Source organism: Sinohyriopsis cumingii, chromosome 7, assembly GCF_028554795.1.
Source record: "Sinohyriopsis cumingii isolate HCF-2022 chromosome 7, ASM2855479v2, whole genome shotgun sequence".
Taxonomy (NCBI): domain Eukaryota; kingdom Metazoa; phylum Mollusca; class Bivalvia; order Unionida; family Unionidae; genus Sinohyriopsis; species Sinohyriopsis cumingii.
Genome location: NC_142967.1, coordinates 47261478 through 47273927, shown reverse-complemented (window position 1 = coordinate 47273927; position 12450 = coordinate 47261478).

Here is a 12450-nt window from a genome sequence, read left to right as displayed (position 1 = left end):
GTCCACAATGCTAATGAAAGGTAACACATTTTATTATACATTTATAATGAAGTATTGAAATATATCACTGGGAGAAAACGTATATTGCCTTAATAGTAAATATATCTACCCTTATGTATGCTATTAAAATATGTATTTCCATATTAAGACCTATTTCTCTATTTAATTTGAATTCTTCTGACCCCTACCCCAATCGGAATGAACAGATCTTAAAATTTGTGAAGACAATGGACTTTCTAGCATGCATTTATTTTGTCAGTAAGGAGGCGCCTTAAAAACTGTCTAAAAAAGAACTCCACACAACAAAAAGTAGGTTTTGAGTATTCACATTTTTAAATTAGTTTTCCACATAAATCGTGAAATTTATTAGTGACTGAACCTTCATGACCTGTTGCTATTCGAAATTCTGTCTCCCATAGTTTCTTTGCTTTTTACACTCTACATGTTATGGAGAAAAAAACAGTTTGCTAAATATGTTAATAAAATTGTTTAAGTAACAATTCTAACTCGCAACACAAATCATAAACATGTATAAAATTAATGGAGAAATCGGTCATTGATGAGTGTTGGCTGCAAACCAAAGTTATGTGACAATCAAAAAGGTGAACGCAGCATTTGTTACCGGGCAAGACTGCACGCTTGCCAACGTACCCAGATCACGTTTGAATGCATGTACAAATAAATAAAGAAACGAAATACATTTAAGTGACAAGTCAACTCACAATAATTTAAATTTTCTGTTTAAACATGTTATGCTCTGAAATATGTCAGATGTGACCGTTATGTGATGCTCACTGTTTCAATCCGCGAAATAATAGTGTTAACGAAATAAAACTGTCTTCCTGTCCGTTTGAAAACAGTGATTCATTGGATAAAAATAATTCGAGGCATTGTTTGTACAAGTTAGAGTTGTAAGAGGTCGCTGTTCTAAGTTATTGTAAAGTTCAGAACTATTTTTATATATGTTGTAATGAATCCACCAATCGCACTGGCACAAGATTTTAATATGGACTATCTTAGAGAAATATCCATGCAAATCGAAGTGTTTGACTTAAACATATATAATGACAAGAAAATCTACGTTTTTGTACTTAATATAAGTAAATATTTTACTCGTGAGCTGGTGACAGTTTCTATTGTCATGGAAGGCGAAATGTCCCCACATCACTCCTGAAACATTTCATTAATTCCTAAAACAAAGATATCCTCTTTTTACAAAAGAACAGCGAAACATTGTATAGCAACAACAGTAAGAACGCAGGAGGAAAGTGGTGAAAGAAAGAAAGGACGCTAGTAAAGAGAGAGAGTGATGGAGAAGGAAGATGCCACTTTCTACAAGAATTAAAAATGGCATTGATTTATTTCCTTCCTAACTCTTAAATGATGTTGTTACGACTCAGTGGTCTTAAACTAAGAAATAGAAAGAAGAGAAACCAACAAGTTTAGTAAAATTCAATAAACAATTTATTTTTCTAGAATATAAAGCGAAAATTCAAAAGACATTTTCCAGTATTGTGAATTAAATCCCAAACAATCCAAAATGTTCTATCACAAGTCCCAAAATATAGAATACTCCAAAATGAATTCCAATAATTTTGCGTGTGTTGACGTGTCAATTTTCTTAATGTATCAGTGATTTAATCCAGAATGTCTTTGAATGAGTCTTCAATAATACCAAAGTGTTGTTTTAGTGCAAAAGATCAATGAGCACTTTGTAAATCCAGTGAGTAGTTTGCCTAAATGATTCCTTTCATAGTATATATGAGCACAATAGTAAATGGTTTCACAGTCTGAAATAAAGAAAGAAATTAATAACTGCTTACCCTAGCCCCTTTATATGTATCCTCACTTGACTATGTCTCAAAAGCATTTCCAAAACCTAGTCAACAAGGTCGCTTCCAGAAAATACCAAACTCGTAAACAAGGTTACCTTAGAAGTCAGTAAGTTAGTAAATATATTAAAAACATGACAATAGTGGGAAAAAGTAACAAAAAATGCTATTTAATAGCTGGTTGATTAATTGAAAAAGTGAGTAGCTTTCAATGGAGAATCGTTTGAGGGCATGGATTGACATATTGTTCACTAATAAAGAACTTTGTTGTATAGCGTAATAATATGCAGAACTTTGTTGTATAGCGTAATAATATTCCGAACTTTGTTTTATAGCGTAATAATATTCAGAACTTTGTTGTATAGCGTAACAATATTCAGAATTTTGTTGTATAGCGTAATAATACTCAGAACTTTAATCTTAACCCTCGTACATAAAAAACTTTCTCATTGTAGTGTCACACACTCACACACACATGCACACACACGCGCGCGCGCGCACACACACACACACACACACACACACACACACACTAACACACACATGCAAATTCACTGGAATAGCCTTATCTAAGGGTATTAGTTTATAAATTTAAAAAAAGTGCAAAACTACTTATATTTTGTTCGTTACTGTCTTAGAAAGGGGACTCGTACACGAACCTACTAAAAGTCACCAGACCACTTATACTTTTGTGTATCAACTTTTCGCATAAATGTTGCCAAAGCAATAGAAATAAAGATAAGTGTTAGACTACTCATATTTTTGTGTATTACCATGTCGAAATGAGATACCAGAACGCTAAAAAATATAATTAAAAATCAATACGCTGGGTAGACTGCAATCTGTTTTAAACGTAGTGAGAAAATGGCTAGACCAGTCAGCCAAATAGGAAGCTGCTTTACCCTGAGCAAGGCACAGCGAACACCAGATCAAATGTTGTATGTTAGTACTCATGGAAAGACTAATCAGTTATTCTTTACAGATAATAGCATGTGAGCAGTTCAGTCCAGACATATCGCGCAGGAATACATATTGAAAGGTTGCAATTTAGTTCTTGCCAATGCTGGATTTATTTTTTTTAAAAATTGTTCTTATATAACTGAGAATAACCTCGTTGTCTAAAGAGAACGTCACCAAATATAGAGCAGATGAAATGAACTCCGCGATCACGTACCACACCACCCCAAAAAATAAAATCATATATATATATATATATATATATATATATATATATATATATATATATATATATATATATATATATATATATTGTAGTTATGTATATTTGATTTATTTATATCTGAATTAATATATATTTGTTTCAGTTTAATTGTTTGCCAGTTTTCATTTTTTAATTTTTTTTCATTACATGATATTGTAAAGTAAATGTATTCACTAGTTATGATACTTTTTCAGAAAATAATTTGACCTTGACTGTTAGTTTATAAACACCAGGTGTTGATCTAAATCCTGACCTCGTTTCAGAATTTTTAGCAACCTTCGTAAACAAGTTCTATTTTATTTTGAAATGGTTGGTTGTTTCCAAGGTCATGATGGGACCTTGTCTTTAAAATGTAAAAAAAAATTATTTTTTATTTCTTAGAATAAATGATTGGTTTTCTACAGGGTCACACTGGGTAAACTTGAGCTGTAACAAGTACTTGTTTTTATAAACTTCTAGAAGATGATCATGTGACCCTTGTTTACGTTTTAGAAAGCCCATATAACCCATGTTTCGGAGAATTAATCTCAATAGAAGTTGGGCCGTTAAACTGTTCGCTGTATGTTGTGCTGTTTGGAGTTATTTCAAATTACTTGGTTTGGAGTTATTTCAAATTACTTGGATTCAGAAGGATTAATTCCATTATTTTTCTGGAAAATACCTGTGTTCATGTAATATAGTGGAACAAGGACAAGTTTTTTTTAAAAAATTTATTCAGCTATCAGAAACCGGAGTGATAATTTTTATTTCTACAAAGAACTGTAGACTTCAACACTACGGATTACAGCATACATCGTCTTCCATCTTGGATTCTTCGTCGGGATTCGAACGTGAAATCAGTATAACATTTTGTTATTAGGACTACTAAAATTTTATTCTCGGAATTTTTGGATTATTTTTGGACTTTATTCTATAAAACCGTAAGTTCATATTTGTTTTCTCATTTTTACAGATTTTTTCCAGGGAAATAAATTATTGTATTTTTAAAAGCTTATGGCTTTCACTCTTTCTTGTGTTACTGTTTATTCGAGCCTAAACAAGTGACAAAAGAAATTGGTGGTTAGTCTGGGATAATTCTTAATTTTGGATGGAATGTTTCAGAAACCTTTGTATTTTGAAATTTGAATTCACCATGTTTTTGAATTTTTGTGTGAAATCGGCAAGCTTTTTCTAAAACATCATCAAAGGTAGAGAATTTTTCTTAAATTTTACTCAGGCGTGGTTGGAAATTTTGAAAATGGAAGTACAGCTAAAAAGTCTGAATTAGAGATAAAACAGGTTCGGTTTCAGATAGAAAAGATACAAATGGAAAGAGAGATGAAAGTAAGACGAATGCAGTTTTAGAAAGAGATGGAAGTAAACCGAATGGAGTTCAAAAAGAGAGTGAGGAGAGAGAAAGACAAATAAGGTTGCAATTTGAGAAGGAGGAGAGAGAGAGAGACAGGAAAGAGAGAAAGAAAAACAGATGCAAATGCAGTTAGATAAGGAAGAAAGAGAGAAAGAAAGACAAATGCAATTACAAAAGGAACAAATACAGTTACAAACAGAGATGGAAGTAATGCAAATGCAAAAGGACAAGGATGAAAGAGTATTTCAAGTTCGGATAAAAAGTTTGTAGAGCTGGCAAAGGAAAAACACTCCCCTACTTTTGATGTTTTAAAAAGTATCAAGTTAGTACCTCCTTTTCTGGAAGAAGAAGTAGACAGATAATTTTTCGTTTTGAAACAATTGCTGAGAGTTTTAAGTGGCCAAGAGAGTACTGGACTCTATTATTGCAATGTGTACTTACTGGTAGAGCTCGTGATATTTACATTTCACTGTCACTAGAGCAGAGCGCTGACTATGATATAGTTATGGACTCTATCTTGATGGGTTGAAGAGTTTAAGAACTGTGTTCATAGTGACGTTAGAGTCTATCTTGACGAGCATAAGATCGAAACCTTGGACAATGCTGCTCGTACCGCTGACAATCCTGCTTTAACTCATAACATTCCTTTTGTAAATAAGACTTCTACTCAACAGTCTTTTTGGCAGAAAAGTATTTCAGCCTAATACAAGCCCTTCTAAAACTCAAACTGGCACAACTTCTAAAAATCAAACTTCGGAGAAGCTTGATTCAACACCCTTGTCTCCTCCGACGTGTACCTATTGCAAGAAAAAAAGGACACGTTATTTCTGATTGCTACAGATTGAAAAATAGGCATCAGAATCAAGACAGACCTATTCCGATTGCTCTTATTTCTAAGAGGTCAAGGTCACGGTCATGTATCGAAAGCAATACATTCGTTGGGTCTAACAAACCCCAGTCTGATTTGATTATCACTCTTGGGTGATTCGGCCAATCATATCCCTATTAAACTTTTAAGGGACACAGGAGCTTCTCAGAGTCTTTAATTGTCAGGTACTTTGCCTTTTTCTAAGAAGTCTTCTTCTAATGAGAGTGTTCTTATTTAGGGAGTAGAGTGCAGCTTTGTTAATGTTCCTCTCCATTGTGTAAATTTGTCATCAGACTTAGTCTCAGGACCCGTGACAGTCGGAACAGTCTTTGTGTTACCCGTTGAGGGCATTCATTTATTACTAGGCAACGACCTAGCTGGAGACAAGGATGTGGTTAATCCATTTGTAACTGAAAAGCCTTGCTTGGATCAGAATGTCGATCCAATTGAAAAAGAATTCCCTGATGTATTTCCAGCTTGTGCAGTTATCAGAGCTATGGCAAAGGAAGCTCTTGAGAATGATTTTGATAAGGAACATATTCCTTTAGCTGACACATGTATTGGTCAGGCTTTTGATGAGGTCACTTTCACTCCTTGTTTGGATCAATCAGATGGTATTGAACACAGTGATCCTCTTTTAACGACTCATTCTCTTTATTTTAATCAGGGTGATAAACGACAATCACTTGTCGTCATACAGGAAAAAGATCCTGAGATCTCCTTTTTGTTTCAAAAGGTCATTAGTGAAACTGAAGCTACTGAAGTTCCTGCCTGTTATTTCATTAAAAATGGAATTCTTATGAGAAAATGGAGACATCCCGAGGTACCTGCTGATGACGAATGGTCAGTGAACTATCAAAATGTAGTTTAGTTCCAAAACCTTACAGACAGGAAATACTTAGTCTGGCCCATGAAACTTCATTGGCTGGTCATTTAGGGATCAATAAAACTTATTACAAGATCTTAACACACTTTTATTGGCCAAAATTCAAAAGTGATGTTAATAAATACTGTAGATCTTGTCATTCCTGTCAAATGGTAGGAAAAGCAAATCAGAAAATTCCCAAGGCTCGTCTACAACCTATTCCTGCCTTTGACGAACCATTCAGTAGAATTATGGTAGACTGTGTTGGTCCCTTACCTAAGACCAAGTCAGGTAACCAATTCCTGTTGACTATTATGTGTGCGTCAACAAGGTTTCTAGAAGCACTTCCTTTGAGGAATATAAAATTTAAAACAATAGTAAAAGCTTTGATAAAGTCTTTTACTCAATTTAACCATTCTAACTCTATCAAATCGGCTCAAGGGTTAAATTTTAGGTCTGGAACTTTCCAGCCCATTGTGCTTGAATTTGGCATTCAGCAATTCAAGTCAAAAGTGAAGTTATGGTTTGACAGAACTTTAGTGGAGAAAACTTTTGAGTTTTGTAATAATGGGGTTCTGTCTCTCGTGCTCATTCTTCAAATTTGTATTCAGTTCAGATATTAGGCCCTTACAAGGTTAAGAAGAAAATGAATGAGTTAAATTATAATATTAGTGCTCCTGGGATCTAAATAAATTATAGGAGTACCATTATATTAAAAGAGATAGCCTGGTTAAACATGCAATATATTTAGTTGTACCTGTCCCACTCAGCGAAGATTTAGGTGAAGGAATATCATCGAATTATACTAACATTGGAGTGGCAAATCTTCGGAATTCAGAAATTATGAAAGATCTGGACCAGAAATTTGTAAATGTGCAAGAGCAAGATATAAATGAACATAAACACTTATTATTTGAATATGAGCACTTATTTCCAGATGTTCCTACAAAGACAAACAAAATTTTCCATGACGTTGAAATTGTAAATTCTAAACCTGTGAAACAACACCCGTAGAGGATGAACCCTCTCAAACAGGAATACTTGATTTTAGAGAGCCCAGTAAAAGTGACTGGAATTCACCATGCATACTTGTTCCAAAACCAGATAAAACTTTCCGTATGTGTACTGATTAAAGGAAGGTGAATAGTGTGACAAAAACAGATTCATTTCCATTACCAAGAATCGATGACTGTATTAATAAGATCGGGAATGCCAAATATGTCACCAAATTAGTCTGGTTCCCTGCTTAGTATGCTCCCTGCGTTGCACTCCGCTGTACTAAGGGGGCAGGGGCCAGTTTTTATGTACAAATTTAATATCGCAATCAGCGACCTAGTATAAAAAAATCATAAAAAATCAAATACACAAGTGAGGTCAAAAAGGTCCATATTTTTATATACCTATGTTAAAACAAAGCATAAGAATGTTATTCCCTTGACCAGAGAAGTCAATGGCAGTTCATAGCAAAAGAAGTTTATGCACACCAACCCATAATTTATACGTGCATTGTTCACATCCAAAGGCCATTTTTGACAGCATGTGGTGCTCACGGTGCAAACGCAAGCCCTTTCCCTGGATGAAAATTTTTAAAAACATTGTCTACTAAATAGTTTGATGCAATTCAGAATAGTTGTCATCCAAGCCGTATTTTTATAGATATTCTACTTGCACTGAACCCACGTGTCTACTGCTATGGGAAGCTAGCTCTTCTTCCTCGCCGACTATTGGTATTTCACTATCAACATACTGCAGAACAACTATGGAAGGTGTACATGCCTGACATTAATTTCAAGAACAACACAAGCCCGAAACATCTAGTTCACAGATATATCCATATCTATAAATAGTAAACAATAATAGCTGAAAAAGTCACACCATAGCCTTAAGTTAAGAAAGTTGCAGGGGCCAATTTACGAAACTGGACCCTGCCACCTAAGTCAGGCGATCGCCGACGCCATATTGTCACGTGATCAAAACAAATGGCCTCGCGTGGAGGGATCTCGGTAATCTAATCGTGGCACATTGATTGGTTTAATATTATGTTTGTAAGTGACACAATGCGAACTTTACTAATACGTTCGATCTGAACTATAGCAGCCGTTATCTTGTGTTCAAGCTTAACCAGCAAATCGGCTACATTGGTATTTTTACAAATATTTCTACAATTAGGCGAAGACGAAGTATAGGGATACACACAACATTATTTTGTTAATATTGCACGTCATGTCAAAAATTTCTTTTTCCAATCGATTCCTTGATAAATTTTACGTCGAAATTGATATGATGTTTACGTACGACAGCTTTAATTTTGTCAAAAGATTAAGACGAAAATATCTTTCCCATTTTACCAGGGGTGAGGGTAACGATTGTTTTGCAAATATTGCACATTTCACACTGCGTCATCTAAAATATTCTAGTTGCAATGAATTCCTTGATCAGTTTTATATAAATATGTCGTTTTCCATGACAGCCCAAATTTTGTGAAATATTAGAATCGATATAACAACCCTCTTCTACGAAGGGGCGAAAGTGACGACATTTTGTCAAATATTGCACATTTTGACTGCATCATGTACGGCATTCCATTCGCTAATGATTACTTGATAATTATTACGTCGGAATTGGTATAAGGTGATATATGACATTCTTAACTGGCCAAAGGTTAATATCAAATCCCTTCAATGAAGTGGGGGGGGGGGGTTACAAATGTTGCCAAACACTGAATATTTTAGACAGCATCATTTCATTGTTCTATTTTAAATCAATTGTTTGATCAATTTTACATTGATATTGATGTACCGTTGAACATGACAACCCAGATTTTGTGAAAGATTAAGACCAAAATAGCAACCATTTTTTATTAGACTGACAATTTGGCTAACATTGGACATTTCTTACTGTCAGTTCTATTTCAAATTGATTTCTTGAAAGAAGGTGGCATAGCATCCCCTACAACATGGGGTGGTGGTGAAAGATTCTAAAATACCATCATCAGACAAACTTTACTGGGAGTGGGCCCTATCAATAAGTCTTTGGCAGTGTAGGAGCCAAATTTCTTGCTAGACCACTTACATTGATATTGATATATTACTGTAAATATATTCTGTTCATTAGGCAAGGCACATTAATTGCCTCCACATGATAAAAATTTAATGTGCTTCTGTGTTGCAAGATTTCCATAACAAACCATGAACTGCATTCAGGTTTCATTCACATGCTTATATTAGTAAGATTCTTCAAAATGTACTCACTATATCATCATAACTGAAAGACAGTGTTAGTACATTTAATGTTAAGCACTGTACAGAAGTTTTAATGTTCTCATCACTAATTTGATTTGCTTCAATAATGAATGCTGTTTTCAATATTTAGCACTTGGGATAATGGAGAAATCCTGCCAGTCATTAAATATTCATTTATGCAAATATGCAGATAACTTTGGTTGAAACGATGGTTTTCATTGGACATTGTGGTTTTTAGAAAATAACATTGACATTGAGACTTGTGCTACTAGAAATTTAGTATTATGTTATCAGACCGGTAGTGTATATACTTTAACCGTTTCTAATAATTCATTGTACGTTTCATTTCAGCGCTGGTAATTACATTTTATTTTGTTTACTATTACAATTTTTAAAGTACTATTTGAAATTAGACCGCCATTGGTGGCGTTATCAATTTCCGTGGATTGGTTGAATTGCAAGGTTACTTTTCTAGTAGTTTTAGTCTTATTATTATTATTGTTATTATTATTATTATTATTATTATTATAACCGTATCTATGAATTCTTTGTACGTTTATATTTTTGAATAGACACGTTTTTAAATTAGAATTGAAATTAAACGAAACAGTACTCCTCATACCCATTTATTACCGTTATCAGTTTTCGTGGTTTAGTAATAAGATCGCATTATTTTATCTGCACGGCAGTACTTGTAGTAGTATGTATGCTGACACCGTTACTAAGAAATAAGTTACATTTTATTTGGGTACTGGCAATTACATTTCTTTCCGATTAAAACACTCTTAAGTTTATTACCGTTATTAATTTTCGAGGACTGGTAAAAACAAAATCATTTGAAAAACCCACAGGGGCTCGTATCGTTGTTTACAATGGACCTGTCATACATGTGCAATATTGTAGTTATTATATAGTACATTAGTCCGAGTTTCCTCTGACCCTTGCCTCCCCATTTTTGATATTTGGACAACATAAATATCGTATAATATTTCATGTATGACAGGTCAATTGTAAATAACGATACGAGCTCCTGTGGAAAAACCAATATGGTGTGGCCTAGCTTCCGACGATATTGGTTCTGTGGTATCTCGATATTTGAACTTTTCGGTATTTATTTTATCTATTGCACCACATATTGTGTACTTATATATACCACATGACCATAGGTTACTAGTTCTAAATCACCAGTTTATTTTGGGAAAATGTCAGGATTGCTGACGAGTACACTATTTGATAAATAAACCCATGAATACTACTGTTTCAAAATAATATCCTTAACCTAAGCAGCAGAGGGGGCGAACAGACCGACTTTGGAAGCGTCCAAAAACCGAAATAAGCCTTCCTAAAAAAAAAGGATCAATAACCTTAAAAATCAAAATAACTAACTACAGAGACTGCTGCTCTCAAAGAGTCCCTAGAGTCCCTAGGTTAGTCCATGTTATTTCTCCGCGATGGCGAGTATATTACAAAAAACGAACCAACTTGAGGTCATGGCCCCCTCTGCTGCTAATAATTAAATCATTATGTTATAATAAAATGGTATATCCGGAATCTCACACTGCAAGGATAGCACGAGAACGATTAGAAGCAATCAAAATATTTCTTCCTGTTAGAGATTCATTCAGAAAAAAACTACAAGCTCAGCAGGAAGCACAAGTTGAGTACGAAAAAGACACTGAAAAACTATTTAAACCCGTCACTGCAGCTACTAAGAAAACTGCAGCGGCTGTTGAAAAAATTATATGGGGAGATATTGAGGATGATGAGAAGAGGAAAAAGGGTATTTTTCCAGTATTAGAACAAACTGCAGCGCAGACTGAAAAAATAGCAAGAAGAACCAAACAAACAAAAAAGATTTTACGAGATCTTCCAAATGATATAGCTCAACCTCCACCCGTTGGTGAAGATATTGGAGAACTTCGTACTGAAGTCGCCGACGTGAGAAAAGAACTTGCATCTGAACCCAAACCAGCAGAAGAAAACGTAGAATTGATTGCAAAATTTAACGAAGGGTTTGTTGAAGATATTAGAAATACTAAAAGAGAAAAATTACCCGAAATAATATTATTTGGTATATTTAATAAATCTAATATTTTTTTTTAAAAAACCATAAAAAAGTAAATAATGATAATCTTACTAGATGGATATATCGCGTATATAGAAACAAAAAACAAGCTAGAGGTCCAGAATACAAAAGTATTGATGAAGAAGTAAAAAGACTTTATAGAGAGAGAGACTGGAACAACTAGAACAAGAACAACTCTCCCAGCAGGAACCTTCATATCAGCTTCCTCCACCGCAGCAAGAACCCTCATATCAGCTTCTTCCACCTTTACAACGTAACAAAATTTCTGCGCCGGTAATGCCATTTGCACCGGTAGATTTACCACGTGGATTTCGAAGTGATTCACCTGGCACACACCCGGTCACCACTAAATCATTGTATCCGGTAATGCAACCACCAATATTTAAAACACCTCAAGATGAACCTAAAAAAGGTCCTGGTTTATGTCCTGACAATATTCTCAATGACGTGTCACGGTTAGAAGTTCTCATAGGGGGAAAACGTGCCGGAAATAACTCACCAGAAATAACGAATGAAGCAGCTGATATTTGTCGGCAATTATTTCAAGGTGGTATCATGGATATTGGCGTTTACCGGGAACTTATTGATGAGCTCGTTGATGATTAGTCACCGCGATTAGATAAATGGTAAATAAAATAAGATGATCGTACACAATAATGATCGTAAATCCGTACAGGTCAGAGCGATAAACTCACGATTACCAATCTATAGAGTTATTTACGGAGATGGACTTGGTGATGTTATTCAGGGATTATTTACAAGGTTAGCCCCAAATGCAGCGCCTATTGCAAAACAGTTATCGATGAAAGCTACTGATGTTGTTCGTGGAAAAGCTCCTGGTGCAATTGTCAATGTTGCTGGTAAGGCGTTCTCGGCGATCAAAGATAGACTAGCACGATTAATAAGACGAAAACAACAACCAGTAAAATTGCCAAGTACTGAAATTATGCCCGCAGATGTCAGTAAAATAATAAATCAAGCTGCAAA